This window comes from Cynocephalus volans, chromosome 3 (genome assembly GCF_027409185.1).
Source record: "Cynocephalus volans isolate mCynVol1 chromosome 3, mCynVol1.pri, whole genome shotgun sequence".
NCBI lineage: Eukaryota > Metazoa > Chordata > Mammalia > Dermoptera > Cynocephalidae > Cynocephalus > Cynocephalus volans.
This window is the reverse complement of record NC_084462.1, coordinates 22,033,676-22,047,599: the sequence shown is the minus strand read 5'-3', so window position 1 is coordinate 22,047,599 and position 13,924 is coordinate 22,033,676. Positions and strand designations below refer to the sequence as shown.

Below are 13,924 nucleotides of genomic sequence, written 5' to 3'. Positions count from 1 at the left end.
ACCAATAAAATCAAATATTACAAATGCCAGTTTTTGATTGGGGCAAGCTTTTGCTGTTTTTCTCCCTGCCATCACTCTACTTCTTTCCATTCTTTTTTCACTACAATCAACCTTTCATTCATTCGTTCAGTATGTTTACTTATATATAAGATGTAAAACCTGTTTTATGCCAGGCAGGCCCTGGGGGCACACAGGTAGCTGAGACAGGATTAAGTCCTCGTGCATTTGTAACACTCAGACACTGCACCTGTGTTTTTCTCTGAGCAGGGCGCCGGTTCCTAATTACTGTTACCTCCAGACAGCTGCTGTTATTGTTTTGTTTTGTTTTGTTTTTTAGTTAATATTTTTTAGAGCAATTTTAGGTTTACAGAAAAATGAGTAGATCTTACACGGAGTTCCCATATACTCCTCTCTCCCCCACTCAGTCTCCTCTATTTTTAACATCTTTCATTGGTATGGTATGTTTGGTTCAAATGATGAACCAGTATTGACATTGTTATGAACTATAAAGTCCATAGTTTACATTAGGGTTCATTTTTTTGTTGTTCTGTGAGCTTTGACAAATGTATAACATGTATCCACCATTACAGTGTCTACCACCCTTCCAAAACCCTGGCAGCACTGATCTTTTTATGTCTCAGTAGTTTTGCCTTTCCTAGAATGTCATATACTTGGGATCATACAGTATGTAGCCTTTTCAGATTGGCTTCTTTGACTAAGCAATATGTGTTTAAGGTTCCTCCATGTCTTTTCATAGCTTAATAGCTCATTTCTTTTTTATCTTTGCATAATATTCCATTAGACAGATGTACCACAGTTTATTTATCCATTCACCTTTTGAAGGATATCTTGGCTGCTTCCAGTTTTTGGCAATATGAATAATACTGCTATAAATTTTCACATATAGGTTTTTTTGTGGACCTAAGATTTCAAGTCATTTGGGTAAATAAGTAGGAGCACAATAGCTGGATTGTATGGTAAGACTATGTTTACCTTACTAAGAAACTGTCAAACTGTCTTCCAAAGTGGCTGTAACATTTTGCATTCCTACCAGCAGTGAATAAGAGTTCTAGCTGCTCCATATCCTCACCAGCATTTGGTGTTGTCAGTTTTTTGGATTTCAGCCATTCTGTAGTTTAGCCATTCTGACAGTTGTATAATAGTATCTTACTGTTGTTATAGTTTGCAATTCCTGATGATATATGATTTTGAGCATCTTTTCAAATGCTTCTTTTACATACATCTGTGTATCTTTTTTGGTCAGGTGTCTGTTCAGATCTTTGCCCATATTTTAATTGGGTCGTTTATTTTCTTATTGTTAACTTTTAAGAGTTCTTTGTATATTTTGGATACAAGTCCTTTATCAGGTTATGTGTGTTGAGAATATTTTCTCCCAGTCTGTGGCTTGCCTTTTAATTCTTTTAACAGTGTCTTTTGTAGAGCAGAAGTTCTTAATTTTAATAAAGTCCAACTTATTTTGTATCAAATAAATGCCCCCAAATCAGTAGCATTTATATACTCAAATAATGAATTAACAGAAAGAGAAATAAAGAAAGTAAGCCCATTTACAATTGTCACAAAAAAATAAGATATCTAGGGATCAATTTAACCAAGGTGGTGAAAGACCTCTACAATGAGAACTACAAACTACTTCTGAAAGAAATTAAAGACACAAAAAGATGGAAAGACATTCCATGCTCTTGGATTGGAAGAATTAACATTGTGAAAATGTCTATACTACCCAAAGCAATCTAAGGTCCGACTTATTTATTTTTTCTTTCATTAATTATGCTTTTGGTATTGTATCTAAAAACTCATCACCACACCCAAGGTTACACAGATTTTCTCCAAGGTTATCTTCTAGAAGTTTTATAGTTCTGCATGTTAGGTCTGTGTTTCATTTTGAATTAATTTTTGTGAAACATATAAGGTCAATATCTAGAGTCTTTTTTTTTTTTTTTTTTTTGCAAGTGGATGTCCAGTTGTTCAGCACCATTTGTTGAAAGAATGATTCATTCTCCGTTGAATTAACTTTGCTCCTTTATCAAAGATCAGTTTACTATTGTAGTAGTCAGGGTTCTCCAAAGAAACAGAACCAATAGGATATATAAGAGGAGATTTATTATGGAGATTGGCTCACATGATTATGGACGTCTTCTGTAAGCTGAAGAACCAGAAAAGCTGATCGTGTGATTTGGCCCAAGAACTGGGGGAGCCAGTGTCCAAAAGCAGGTGAATATGGATGTCCTGGCTCAAGAAGAGAGAGAGAATTCCTTCTTCTGCCACCTTTTTTGTTCTCTTCAGGTGGGCCCTCAGTAGATGGTATGATGCCCACCCACATTGGGGAGGGCAGATCTTCTGTACTCATTCTACTGATTCAAGTGCTAATCTCTTCCTGAAACAACCTCACGGACACATCCAGAAATTAAGTTTTTATCAGCTGTCTGGTATCTCTTAATCCAGTGAAGCTGATACATGAATTTTTTTTTAATTTTAATTTTTTTGTTAATATTATTTTTTACATTCTATGATGTTGTTGTGGAGCAGTTGGGAGGGAGACGGAGAGGGAAAAGGGGAAGGAAATGGGATAGAAGAAGGAGGAAGGATCAGGAGCGGGATTGAGTCCTGTGGCACCCCCCTCATTCCCACAGGGAAGACCAGGGGGCTTCCATCAGTGGCTTGGTCATTGCTGGGCTGGGTGCAGATGTCAGGGGGGGAGGTGGCAGAAGCCCTTGCCCCCTCATCACCTCAGCTCGGGAACCCGGGGCCCTTCTTGCTGTGGCTTGGTGGTCATCGCTGAGACACATAAAATTAAAAATCATAACTATATTGGGTAAGTCTTTTTCTGGGCTGTTGATCTCTATTCTGTTCTATTGATCTATTTGTCTATTCTTTCAACAATGACTGAATTTATTATAGCATTATAGTAAGTCTTGAAGTCAGGCAGTGTTAGTCCTCCAAGTTTGTTCTTCTTTAGTACTGTGTTGGCTATTTTGGATTTTTCGCTTTCCATATAAGCTTTAGAATCACTTTGTTGATACTCACAAAATAACTTGCTTGGGGCCGGCCCGTGGCTCACTCGGTAGAGTGCGGTGCTGCTAACACCAAGGCCACGGGTTCGGATCCTATATAGGGATGGCCGGTTTGCTCACTGGCTGAGCATGGTGCTGACAACACCAAGCCAAGGGTTGAGATCCCCTTACCGGTCATCTTTAAAAAAAAATAATAATAATAACTTGCTGGGATTTGGATTGCTATTGCATTAAATCTATAGGTCAAGTTGGGTAGAGTTGAACCTTAACAATATCAAGTCTTCCTATCCATGAACAGGGACTATCTATTTATTGAGATCTTCTTTGGTTTCTTTCATCAGAGTTTTATCATTTTCCTCATATAGGTTTTATCAGATTTATTTCTAAGGGCTTTATTTTTCTTTTAATATAAATAGTATTGTGTTTTTAATTTCAAATTCTCATTGTTCATTGCTGACATATAGAAAGCAATTGACTTTTATGTATTAACCTTGTATCCTGCAACCTTGCTATAATTACTTATTAGTTCTAAGAGTGTTTTTGTCAGTTGTTTGGAATTTTCTACAGAGACAACCATGTCATCTGTGAACAACAATTTTTATTTCTTTCCTCCCAATCTGTATACCTTTATTTCCATCACTTGACTTACTGAGTTAATTAGGACTTCCAGAATGATGTTGAATAGGATTGGTGAGAGGAGACATCCTCGCCTCATCCCCAATCTAAGGGGAAAGCAAATTTCCCCCTAGTTTCTCACCGTTAAGTATGATGTTAGCTGTAGGTTTTTTGTAGCTATTCTTTATCAAGTTGAGGAAGTTCTCTATTTCTAGTTCATTAAGAGTTTTTATCATGAATGGGTGTTGGATTTCATCAAGTGCTTTATCTGCATCTATTAATATGATCATATATGATATTTTCTTGTTTAGCCTGTTGATGTGATGGATTACATAAATTGGTTTTAGAATATTGAACCAGCTTCACATACATGAAATAAAAACTGCTTGGTCATGATGTTTAATCCTTTTTATACATTGTTGGGTTCAGTGTGCTAATATTTTGTTGAGCGTTTTTGCTCAAGTGATAGTGGTCTGCAGTTTTCCTTTCTTGTAATGTTTTTATCTGGCTTTGGTATTAGGGTATTGCTGTCCTTATGAATGCTTGCTTTAGTTTTATTTTGCTCTTTCTCTAATTTCTTAAGTAGGAAGCTTAGATTATTGATTTTAGATCTTTTTTCTTTTCTTTGGCAGCTGGCCAGTAGGGGGATCCAAACCCTTGACCTTGGTGTTATCAACACTGCACTCTAACCAACTGAGCCAATCAGCCAGCTTTCCTTTCTAATATATGCATTCAGTGCTATAAATTTCTGTCTAAGCACTGCTTTTGCTACATCACAAATTTTGATGTTGTATTTTTATTTTGTTTGTTTAAACTATTTTAAAATTTTTCTTGAGATTTCTTTGACTCGTGTTATTTAGAAGTGTGTTGTTTCATCTTCAAGTATTTGGGAATTTTTCAGCTATCTTTCTGTTGTTGATTTCTAGTTCAATTCCATTGAGTTCAAGGAACTTACTTTGTATGTTTTCTATCTTTCAAATTTGTTGAGGTGCGTTTTATTGCCCAGAATGTGATCTATTATGGTCAGGGTTCCATGTGAGCTTAAAAAGAATGTGTTTTCTGTTGTCAATGGATGAAGTATCCTATAAATGTCAGTTAGATCCAGTTGAATGATGGTACTGTTCAGTTCAACTGTGCATACTGATATTCTGCTTACTGAATCTGCCAATTACTGATAGGGGGCTATTGAAGTCCCTAATTACTAAAGTAGAGTCATCCACTTCTTCTTGCAGTTCTATCAGTTTTTGCCTCATGTATTTTGACTCTCTCTCTCTCTCATTTGGGCACATACACATTAATGATTGTTATAGCTTCTTGGAGAATTGATCCCTTTCTCATACTGTAATGCACATCTTTATCCCTGATAATTTTCCTTGTTTTGAAGTCTGATTCATATGAAATTAATACAGCTATGTCAGCTTTCTTTTGATTAGTGTTAGCATGGTATATCTTCTTCATCCCTTTACTTCTGATATATATGTGTTTATGTACTTAATATGGGTTTCTCATAGACAACATATACTTGGGTCTTAATTTTCTATCCACTTTGTCAATCTGTGTCTTTTAATTGGTACATTTAGACCGTTCATATTTAAAGTGAGCTGACCAGTTACCTTGGTTGGTTAGAACGTGGTGCTGATAAAACCAAGGTGCAGGGTTCAATCCCTGTATCAGCCAGCAAAAATAAATAAATAAATAATTTAAAGTGATTGGTGATATAATTGGATTGATATCAACCATATTTTTGACTGTTTTGTACTCATTGCACTTGTTCATTGTTACTTTCTTTTTTTTTTTCCGTAAACTTTTTCTGTCTTCTCTGGTTTCAATTGAGGATTTTATGTTCTATTTTTTGTCCTTTCTTAGCATATAAATTATACTTCTTTAAAAAAAAAAAAAAAATAGTGATTGCCCTAGGATTTGTAGTATACATTTACAGCTAATTCAAGTCCCCTTTCAAGTAATGTTATACTACTGTACATACCTGAGAGGATTACCAATTTCTCCCTCCCATCTCTTTATAGCATTGACCAGTTATCTATTATTATATCAGCCAAGAATAATAAAAATAGAAGGTTCTGCTTTTCCTTTCTCTATATAGATCCAAATTCTTGGCCTATGTGAGTTTTTCTCTGAAGAATTTCTTTTAACATTTTTTGCAATTCAGGCCTCGTTTCAACTTTTCTCAGTTTTTATTTGTCTGAAAATGTCTTTATTTCTCCTTCGCTTTTGAAGGATAGGTTTGCTAGATAAAGGATTCTAAGTCAGTGAGTTTCTTCTTTCAAATATTTTCTCCCATTTTTCTTGCTTGCATGGTTTGTGGAGAGAAGTTCAGTGTAATTCTTATTGTGGCTCTTCTATAGGTAAGGTGTTTTTTTCCCTCTGGCTTCTTTAAAGATTTTCTTTTTTGTCTTTGGTGTTCTGCAGTTTGAATATGATATGCTGAGGTGTAGGTTTTTTAGTATTTATCCTGCCTTATGTTCTCTGAGCTTTCTGGATCTGTGGTTTGGTGTCATTAATTTGGAAATTTATCAGATATTATTACTTTAAATATTTTTTTCTGTTTTTCTTCTCCTTTTGGTATTCCCATTATGGGAATGTTATACCTTTTGTAATTGTCCCACAGTTATTGGATATTCTGTTTTATTTTTTCATTCTTTTTGCTTTTTTCATTTCCATTTGGGCGGTTTATATCGATATATCTTGAAGGTCATTGGTTCTTTTCTTGGCTGTGTCCAGTCTACTAGTGAGCCCATCAAAGGCATTCTTCATTTCTGTTACAGTGTTTTTATTTATTTCTAGCATTTCCTTTTGATTCTTTCTTAGAGTTTCTGTATCTCTCCTTAATTGCCCATGTGTTTTTGTTGTTGTTGCTTTGTTGTTCTCTTATTTTTTTGCTGCTGGTGGGTACAGGGATCCGAACTCTTGACCTTGTTGTTGCCCATCTGTTCTTGCATGTTGTCCACTTTTTCCATTAGAGCCCTTAGCATATTAATCATGGTTGTTTTAAATTCTCAGTCTGATAATTCCAGAATCTGCCATATTTGAGTCTGGTTCTGATGCTTGCTTTGTCTCTTCAGATTGTTTTTTTTTTTCTTAACTTGTCTATAATTTTGTTGTTGTTGTTGTTGCTGAAAGCTAGACATGATTTATCTAGTAATAGGGACTGAGTGAGATAAATAGTCTTTTAGTGTGAGGATTAATGTTTATTTGGCTAGAAGTTAGGATATATTTCATGTCAGATGTAGCTGAAGCTACATTCTGACTCAGTTCATATAGGTCAGAAACTTGGATCTACATAAAGGAAGAGCATTCAAAAAGAAATAAATGAAAATAAATAAGATTTTATTTTTATTATTCTATGTCAGATGCTTCAGTTTTCGTCTGGTGTCCTTGTTATTGTCTCCCCAGTTGTCTTTTGGTTTCCTAAGAAAATTCTACTAAGTGAAGTCTGGCTTACAACTCTCTGCTGTAATCCAGTTATTATCCTGGAGCCCTGTTGATGGTTGACATGGTGGTAAGGTATGGGGGGTGGGGGGGGGAAGCACATTATCATATGTTTGAATTTCTGTATTTTTTGTTTTGGGGGGGGTGGTAGGCCATAGTACCTGGGATATGAGTTTCTGAAGGGCCTTTTCCTCCCCTTACATGATACAGTAAGGCCAAAGTGGGCTGGAATTAGTTAATGGTCCTTCTCCAAGTCAGATAAGGCTTCATAAAAGTAATTTCCCTTTAGGGCTAGTCTTCCTTGTGGAAAACAGAATAAAGCTCTGGGCATATTTCAAAATGGTTATTTTTCCTTTACCCCTACCAGAAGCCCCAAGGGAATTTTCTCCCATCTTCACAATAAGACCCTGGTGGGACTTCTAGAGGTAAAATTGATGAAAGTGTAGGGACCCCCTCTAAGACTGAGCTCCTTAGAGTTTTTAACTCTCAAACTTCTTCATTCTGAGCCAGCAGCAATTCCAGCATTGGTTTTTGCTCCCAGTAAGCTGTGATTCTCTGTAACAGCCTGTCTCTCCAGTATTCAGGGCAGATCCTTACCTGGTGAACTTAATTCTCTGATGAGTCTCAGAAGAGTTGTGTTTCTCAGTTTAGCTTGTTTCAGTTTGTTTTTTTGTTGTAAGTAAGAGAGTGATGACTGTCGAACTAAAAGAAACTGAACATATAAAGCATAGGATTTATTGAGCCAACATGATGATTACAACCAGGGAAACACATAGGTCAGGTCACCCTGAGAAATACACTCTGAAGGGGACCAGCAGAGCTTAGCATTTTACAATCACAAGAAGGGGGAAGAATCAAAGGAGGAAGAGACGAGGACAGCTTCCTCTTCCCCCACCTTATCATTACATTAGTTTTTCTGTTGGTTGTCCATGACATATAGATTTGGGATTGTTACAAGAGGGCTTCAAAAAGTTCATAGAAAGATTGCATGATCTTTCAACTTTATTTCTCCACAAACTTTTTGAAGTACCTTCATAGTAAATTACATTGTACATGCCTGGATCTAGGGTAAGGGTTATAAGCAGCATTCTGGGTTATCTTATTGCTATCCTGGTGCCTGTATGTCTGCTTTAAGTTAACATGGTCTTATGATAACATTTTCTAGGACATGGGACATGACTTCTGACTTATCCCGGATCTCCCAAGGCACTACAATTTAGCTGACCTGTTCAGAGCAGATTTTTTAGTTATCACAACCTCTAATTTCTTTACATGTTGGAGCAGAAACCAGAAGTGTCCTTGCAATTGGTTTTTTGCAACAAATAGTGGCCAGCTGTGTATGTTCTCTAAGGGATCAATACTGATGGATAACATTTAAACTATAGGAGAAATGTCATTACTTAAAACTGAGGTGTTAAGTATTCAGTTTAATATTGTAAAAGGCAATGAGGTGGAGGAAAGGAGAGTATACTCTACAAGTGTGTGCTCTTAAGTAATAGGAGATTGACAGTTTTTCCTTTGGGGACCCTGAGAATGGGGGAAGAAAGGAGATGAGAGAAGGAGTGCTGAGCTGAGTTTAGAAGAGGTAGGTGTCTGTTTTTCCCTTTTTTTTTTTTTTTTTTAAGAATTATTCTGAAACATTTTAAGCATACAAAGAATATATAAATTTATATGTGTAAAGTACAAACCCCACCACACACACAACATGCTGACTGATTATAAGCTGGACAACCTAATGTGTGGATTTTATTTCCAGAAAACAAGTACTCACCCAGAAAATGGCTTGTTGAGGAGCGTGGGGATCCATTCTGTTGGTGTATATCATGTATTACTGAACTAATTTGCTACCTGTGTCTGGACTCACCTTAGCAGCCATTATTTCTCTCCAGAGCACTGGAAAGCACTGTACTTATCCAAGCCTGTGAAGTAGGTACTCTACACAGATGAGGATATTGAGGCTCCATGAGATTGCTTGGCAAGAAGTTAAATAACTTCCCAGTTGTGCATAGGTTCTAAGAAACCTGTCTGTTGCCATTCTGTGTTCTTGCAGATACTTTGACCTTTGCCCAGTCTTCATGTCCCTTGAATCCTTTGTGGATGTTAAGATGGCCCAGAGGACCCCACTTTCTGAAGATGCTTCTAGTCTTTTCACTTTCACAGTCCCCAGCCCTTCTCCAGCCTCCTTAACCGGCGTTTTCATCTTCTGCATGAGCTCTTCTTCCTAAAGATCCTGTATTCTGTTACTGAGAAATAAGCAGTAATGTCCTTTAGGCAACCTATTCTAGACTTATATGTAAAATTAGGTTTTATTTGTTTTGTGTCTAAAAGGAGACCCACTCTCCAAGAAAGAAAGTTTGGGTTTGTGGCTGCAACTTTTGTCTAGTTTGGAGGATTTTTCACCTTCATGTCTTTGACCATGTCTAGTATTTTCTAAGATTGAGATTGCCAGAGATCTTACTGTAGAGCATTGATATTCTTCCCATCAACACACCTCTTCATCCCTCCCTTACCTCCATCGACCACCAGTAGATTAACCACCAGAGTAGGATAAAATCATTTTATTTTTCTCCAAAAATAAGTAAATAAATTTATTATTGCAATAAAGAATTGGTATTGGGGTAAACCTGTATCAGAAATGCTAAAGGGGTATGAAAAGACAGGAACACAAGATCTTAACTTTCAGATGCCAGATCTTCGTGATTGGATTCAGGTGATACATACTTGGCTGGAATGCTATCCAAGTCATTTTGTGTCCATTGGGTTTCAAATTTGGACACACAATGTTCATTTTCCTCTTATTTATGACACTAATTTTGGATGTCCAGTGAACGTATTGTTTGATTTCTACACTGTATAGTTAATATTTTTTTCTTTTGCTACTAATAAGCAATCTATGGGGAAACACATTCAGACTATGAAAATATCTTGGTCCTCATCAACACTTGTATTCTAGATTTAGCATCTATTAGTGGAGTTTTGCCCAAACCAACCTTTACTGTGATGGTTGTAAAATGATTTTCCAATTCTTAACACTTCCTCTTCATTTGTTGATTGGCACTGGGCATTCTACTTTTAGTGAGAGCTTTCCATTATCCCCATTATTTTTGGTGGCTGGCCAGGTATGGGGGTCTGAAGCCTGGACCTTGGTGTTACAAGGCTGCACTCTAACCAACTGAACTAACCAGCCAGCCCTTTCTTTCTTTCTTTCTTTTATCTATTTATTATTGCTGTGGACTCACGGATTCCTAGATTTTTCAATGATTTATAATTTATTACTGTCCTTAACTATTTTGGCACTCAACCTGTCCCGTATTTGGGCAGTAGTAGCTTCTTCAAGCTGGCTCTTGTGATATACCCCCTTGTTATTTATTTATTTGTTTATTTTTAGCATGATGGTAGAATAATTATACTCTTTGTGCAAGATGTTAATTAGAAGTATAACACTAAAGTTGATTAAGACAGCAGTAACTTTTGGAGGAGAGCACCTCTAGCTTCATCCAGGGACTGCAGGTGGACAGTCATTGAGAGCTATTCTTAGAAGCTGGCAAAGCCTTTCAAGTTTGGTCACATGTTTGTGGTTACTGATCTGCCTCTGCACAATTTCACTGTGAGTGACTCTCATCTTCAGAGTACATACTTTGCTTATTTAACATATCCTGTGTGTAGTTAGCTTTTACTTCCATTATATTTTCATCTCACCACATTTGATATTTGGAAAATTGTCAGAAAAATTCTGTCCTTTCTTCAGTGACATTTTTGGTCAGTTTTACTTTAATCTCTACAATATACATTTGGGTCAGAAGTTTGTTGGCTTCCACTCTGTCATTTTATTGTCTGATTCCACATGTAGTAACACGTAGGAAGTAGCATATGACTCAGTCATTGCTCTGTGTTCTCTGGAAATAAGTGTGTTCTGGTTATCCATGATCAAATATAAATGGAAAGAAACTTTATGTCTACATGTTCAGCACATGTTCTGTGCTACTTGAGTCCATTAGTAGTCTCCATCTGATTTCTGTAAATTTATACTGTGAAGTGACGAAGAATTACCTATTTGAAAATGTATTAGTAGTCCAATGATTATATTTCAAATGAAAACCTTGTATGTGTTCATACCAGTAATATTCTTTAAATTTTGTTATTTAACATTTTAAGTCCATACTGCCCATTGGCTAAATGCATATCTTTATAAAATATTGTCCAAAATTTTGTTCATAGTTTCTAAAATTATAGTGATACCACTATTAGCCATTATTTGTATGAATTTTGAGAAAATTGATGGTAGACATTGTCTTTTAATGTTGAGTTCATGATTTTGAAATGTATATGCTTAATCTAAAGTCCTTTAATATTAACATTTAAGAATATAATTTATTCAGACTGAGTCACATTACTGTAATTACTATGAGTTCCTTTCCAGAATGTCAACTCAAAACCTTAAAGGGGAAAAAAGAAAACAATTGATCCCAGTGCACAGGGTGGTATAAATTTCTGGGATCAATAAGCTGAATCCTGTTAGGGTATGTACTTAGTTCTGCTCCATTTGAATCTGGGCTGCACTTTCTTGACTCCACCCTCAAATGTTTTCAGGAGTTTTTTTCCCTTCTCAAATGTGATTTATGAAAAAGTAGGTTACAGGACAAATAGTAAATAAACATGTGTGACATAACATTTCAAATATAAAGTAACACTTGCTCTATTTAAGATTAAACTTCTGCAGATTGAACATAAAGGCTGTTTTCATCTTGTTTCAAGGTACATTTTTGGCAGCTTGCATAATCATAGCCAAGATGTGTTTTAATCCTTTTTATGACCGAGAACTCAGTGGCTGCCACTGTGAAGCCAGCATTTGAGGGACAAGAACAACAAGGTCAGGTGTTTCCTTCCTGCCCTCAGAGTGAATGGGCTGTTTCACTGAGTCTCTCCACAGCGCTGCAGAGAAACCACGGGCAGAGTGTGGAGTGTGATGAGGGTGTGCAGCGGAGCTGGGGCTGCCAAGGCCGGAGCACCAAGTTCAATGGTGGTGGCATCCACAAGAGTGTCTGCACCAGCACAAACTTTGGTTTTGGCAGCACATTTCTCAGAGTTCCACATTATTTAAGGTGGTAGAAATAAAGTTCATGAAAGAGAACAGTATGAGAAAAACTGAATGCCTTCCTTCTAGCCTGAATCACTCTGATTGATTTAAGCGAAACTATTTTTAGACATTTATTTTTTTAAGTAGATCTGACTTACCAAGAATAGTGCTTGATTTTCAAATAATTTAAGTGGATTTTGTTGTTGTTTATCTTGAACGAGGAATTGTTTATGGATTTAAAATAGATAGAAAGTAACTCAGATTATTTCAATATCTGAAATGACTATATAAAATGACACGTTAATGTAATTATAGTCTTGGCCATATGAGGATTTCTTTTGTGAAAAATTCTGGCGTGTTTGTTTTTTCATATTGAGTTATAGGAGAATGAAGTCAAAATCATTAAGGCTGTAGAGTGGGAAGCTTGCTAGCTTGGTGGGTGGAGCCCTGAGTGCTGGGGATGGTTGTGCCCTGGCTTCCTCAGGTTTATACAGCAAGAGCTTCCTAAAATCACATGGTGCTTAGGGACTAGGTTATATGCCCATAACTTCACAACGTATAACCTTACAAGGTGATATACTTACAGGAGATTATGTCCCCACCACCTGCCATGGTTTAGGCAGAACTGTTCATGGGGGACTTTTGATGTGGTGCTCAGGAGCTGGTTTGTCTAAGACACCGTAAGGATAGAGGAGAGTGGCATGTTACATTTGCATTTTGGAAAGATCCCTGGCACTTGTGAGGAAGATGATCCAGAAGAGAGCAAGCTGGAAGTCAAGAGAGATGACAAGGGCTTGAACCAGGTATTGGGGAGGTGGGTGCGAGGTGGAGAAGGAGAGCCTCCTAAGAAGTCCAGCTGGCAGGGTTTGAGTGGGGGTGGAGAATGGGGGTAGAGAATCCTCCTCTGCTTCTGGTGGGACAGATTATGGGGTGAACATGTCTTCAAGACTTCACGTGTCATTCCCACATGCTTTCTCTCCTGGGCAGGGAAAGGAAAACAGAGTTTGGGAAGGGCTGGCAAGGAAGCAGGAAGAGTAAGGGGCAGAGTTCTGCCCTAGAGGTGACCCAAATGATGATACTCACAAGGGAGTAAGTCTTCGTCATTGAGTATGACACATAGGCAGGATGTTGACCCCTTGTGACTGGCTGGTTACCAGCCAAGAGCTGGGGTTAGAGAATATGGGGTAGCTGGTGAGTTCACTTTCAGACATGTTGAATGTGAGGTGCCTAATGGGACATCCAGGTGGACGTGTTCAGGAGGGGGTTGAATTTCTGAGTCTGAAGTTGAGAGGAAGCCTGGGCTGGCAATTTGAGAGTCAGGTGTCTTCAAGTGTTTCTAGAACAAGGCATGGTAGAGTTATTTGTATAGAAGTCATAGCTGAGCCTGTGGTCTAGTCTATATTCTTTCTCCATATTCTACCACAGTCTTAATTTTTATTCTTTCTCTTCTGCAGCCTTTCATTTCACCACAAGAATTTTATCTGGCCACTAAACTGTAGGATGATCCACCTAGCACATTTTGTTGTCGTTTTGTATGGTTTGATGGTGGTGGGGGTTCTAAATGATTCTGTCTGTTTCTCCTGTTTCTTAGGTGCCAGACCCATGTGGTTCATGTAGATAAGTTGGCAGAGAGAGGCTCTTGCTCACCTTTATCAGGGAAAAGTGGCAGAGAATTAGCACACTGCCACTGACTGCAAAAGAGATATGCTTTCCAAACCAAGCAATCTTATTGCTGCTTTCTGGACTGAGGTTT

General features: G+C 37.4%; 1 protein-coding gene across 1 annotated transcript in view; it reads left to right on the top strand.

Annotated features, from left to right (window-relative positions):
* BAIAP2L1 (BAR/IMD domain containing adaptor protein 2 like 1) overlaps positions 1 to 13,924 on the top strand; it is an 85,884-nt gene that overhangs the window by 47,880 nt on the left and 24,080 nt on the right. The window lies entirely within an intron of this gene.